The sequence below is a fragment of the Rhinolophus sinicus genome, chromosome 17, assembly GCF_057876585.1.
Source record: "Rhinolophus sinicus isolate RSI-liver-muscle chromosome 17, RSI-T2T, whole genome shotgun sequence".
Taxonomy (NCBI): Eukaryota; Metazoa; Chordata; class Mammalia; order Chiroptera; family Rhinolophidae; genus Rhinolophus; species Rhinolophus sinicus.
The window spans coordinates 104,567,791-104,571,611 of NC_142517.1; the positions used below are offsets into that span (position 1 = coordinate 104,567,791).

A 3,821-nucleotide genomic window follows, 5' to 3' on the forward strand; every position below is an offset into this window, starting at 1 on the left:
ACCAAATAAACTCCATGATTCTGCTTGGTTGACCCTTTTAATGGTGAACTCCAGGTCACAACACAGTAACTATTGACTGAACTACACCAATGTTTCTGGAGATAATGGCTTCTGAGCCCAAGCAGGTTGTAAATAAATTTCAAATTGAAGCTGGCATCACCCTAAAGGAATTCTAACTTCACACTGTTGGGGTAATTTACCAAGATGGCTTCAGAGTACACTAACTTTACACAGTGCATTAAAAAAAAGACACATTTCTTCAGCATTATGATCAGACTATTACATTTAGCAATCAACAGCATGGGTGCAAAAAAAAAAAAAAAAATCTACATTAAAACCCTTTGTTGGAATGCTTTACACTTCCACAGAACAGAAACTGAAATGAACTGTTATACAATTAGTCACAAATGCAGTCCTCGAGTTTTTTGCCCATACACACGAGTATTGTCTAAAACATGTCTTCTTTGTAGCAGCTAGGCCCTGCCACCACTGTGCTTGGCTGAGTTCACAAATCTTTGTAACCTGAATCTTCCCTGTCACTTCTCTGGCTCTCCTCTCCGGCTAGAAGCTTTGTTTCCTGACAGTAATTAAAACCTTATGTCACTGCCATAGCTACTGTTGCTGCTGGAACCACCATAGACACCTTGGTTTCATGGTTTGGTAAATAATTGGCCTCCACTACCATAAGGGCCAGAGCTTCCACCTCCAAAGTTTCTCCTTTTATGGCTACAAAATTTGAAGATCGATTGTTGTAACTGCCAAAACCGTTGTAGCTCCAAAATTGCTTCCATCGTTACCAAATCCATTATCGCCACCCCCACTGCCACCATATCCTCCTCTACCATGACTGCCTCCAAAGCCACCTCGACCACTGACGTTTCCTCCACGACCAACGTTGTCATTCCCACCAAAACCACCTCCTCGACCACCACCGAAGTTTCTAGAACCACTTTGATCGCTTTGGCTGGATGAAGCACTAGCCATCTCTTGCTTAGACAGGGGTTTCCTTACGTCACAGTTGTGGCGATTCACAGTGTGGTATTTCTGAATGACAATCTTGTCTACAGAGTCATGGTCATCAGAGGTTACACAAGCAGGGCCTGTCTTCTTGCCACTGCCTCAGTCAATCATGATTTCCACCACTTCAATGTTTCCACACTGTTCAAAATCATCTCTTAGGTGATGTTCTTCAGTGTCTTCTTTAATACCAACAATAAAAATCTTTTTCACAGTTAAGTGACAAGGTCTTTGAGATTCTTCTCTTGAAACAGTCCTCTTGGGTTCCACAACTCTTCCATCCACGTGTGGCCTTGCATTCATGGTTGCACCCACCCCCTCCACAGTGACATAGGTGTCAAACCCAAAGCCTCTGGAGTCTGTGGCATTTGGAACTCTCATCACCACAGTCTGTGAGGTTCCCCATTGCTCAAAAAGGCTCCTCAGACTCTCATCAGTTGTTTCAAAGCTCAAACCTCCAATGAAGAGCTTCTGCAGCTATTCAGGTTCTTTGGGAGACTCTGTCTTAGACATGATGACCGCGGGAAAGGAGACTTGAACAATGCTCACTCAGCCAGTCCACCGACAGAAAGGTCTCTAGGTCTTTTAGAAGAAATCTTTTCTCAGTCATAGGCATATGTCTTTCCCCACCTCTTCTGGCTAGAGAAAATGAATGGGGAGATAGCTTTCCTCCATATAATATGGAGGAAAGAAGAGTTAGTGTCCACATTCTACCCTGGATCCATTTCGTTGGGAGTGAGTACTCTCGAGGCTGCAGCTGCGTAGAGCCCTCATCATCGATACATGGGAGGAAAAGGTGGTGGTGGGGGGGTTGGAAAGAGAGATTGGTCAATTGAGTTTGAGTCTCATCGAGGCTGTTAGCACTTCTGAGGGAATTTCACATTCTCTGGCATCTCAACCACTGTGTTTTTATCTTGGTGCTCTGGTAATATCAAGGTATATTTTACTGTTTGTAGGAAGCATGAAGGATTTCAAAATTTGGATGCTACAGAGAACGTCATAGCAACAACTGTTTTTTATAAGCAAAGAAAGATAAAACCCTTCATGAAAAACTAAGGAAAAAATATTCTTTCTAAATTATGGAAAAATGATCTGCATATATTCCTTCCCTAAGGAAATAAATAAGATGACTTCATTTCTATCCTACATTGCTTGTTCCAGAAAGGATTAAGACAGCTTTATAATGACTTTAAAAAGATTTTTTTCCTACCATACCTTTGGTATTGCTTTTGGAAGCCATTTTTTGTCAATATTACCAATGTTCCTTCATTGCGGCTGATATCAGGTCTGCAGGGATACATAAAGTAAGAGTGTCTAAGAACAGAAACCTGAAATTCCAAGTTACTGAGTGAGTGGAGGTAAAACTAAGTTGGGGTCTAAACAATTGTGTTTTGAACATGAAATTAACATTTTCCATTATTTGGATAATACTATTAAGGTCCTTGTAAAGTATCTGGTAATTTATAATTGAGTTAAGGGAACTGAAAGCAATATAAAACAGATCCAACAAATTCTCTGAGTCATAGAGTTGAAATGGGACATGCAAATAGGGTGAAATATACATAAATGTTACGTGTGTCTATGACCATAGAAAGTATTTTGTCTGGCATATCTACCAAAGCCTATTTATTCTGATTCTTTTTTCTGTACTCAAAGAAATTGTACATGGGGTGTGTAGTATAGGTTGTGCATTGATGGCGATGAAGTAAACACGAGATATTTATCTTAATTAAAATGATAAACTATCTATGTATACTCTGGAAATTATTGAAAGCAAAATTTTCAGGCTAACTGGGATTTAAATTGTGTCATTTAGCTTGGAAACTTTATATTCTCCCCCTACCCCAGTATATGTAAATTAAAAGGTCATCTATTTTTTATCTCTTTCAATAATTCAATATATTTAAAAAAACACAAGTGATGGCACCATGGGAATTATAAGGAATTATTCAAAATCTTGCCATACAATAAGAGATATTTACATGAATATTTACAAAATATAAAAATGTCTATACTGAGAAAGCTATGGCCAATAAGAGCTGAAAAGTGAGATTAAGTGTCCTGCAAAAGATTAGTACATACTTCTATAAACTCTGAAGGATGGGTAGATGTGTACTAATGGATAACGGTTGAGTGGTCGAGAAGAAAATGAGGAAGGAGAAAACGCTGGAAAGGACAAGTATCTTAAAAAAAAAAAAATAGTTTCAGTGCACAAGTCAATGCAATAGCCAGACATCTCACCCTCCCAAAGTGACAACCCCCTCCCCCAACCTACTGCCCCCATGATATAGTACATATCTATTACAATTCCATTGACTCTATTCCCTATGCTGAACTTCATATCCTGTGATGATATATATATATATATATATATATATATATATATATATATATATATATATATAAAATTATAGTTAGCATACAATATTATGCAGCGTCAGCTTCAGGTGTGTTGTCTCCCTAATAAGACATGTGCCCATCTGACACCCTACAAAATCTTTACAACATTATTAATTATATTTCTGAAATTGTCTTTTATATCACTGTGGCAATATTGAAGTTACCATTTCTAATCCCTTCCCCTTCTCCCTCATCCCCACCTCCCTCCCAGCTAGCAACCATCAGTTTTTTTCTCTATATTTCTGAGACTATTTCTGTTTACTTTACTCATTTATTCAGTTCTTTAGATTCCACATATACGTGAGATCATATAGTATTTGTCTTTGTCTGACTGCCTTATTTCACTTAGCATGAAGTTCTCTAGGTCCATCCATATCATTGCAAACGGTAAGATTTCGTTCTTT

General features: G+C 38.4%; 1 pseudogene; it reads right to left on the minus strand.

Moving 5' to 3' along the window:
- Positions 1 to 587: 587 nt before the first annotated feature.
- LOC109437456 (heterogeneous nuclear ribonucleoprotein A1-like) lies at positions 588 to 1,530 on the minus strand (annotated as a pseudogene).
- Positions 1,531 to 3,821: the final 2,291 nt, after the last annotated feature.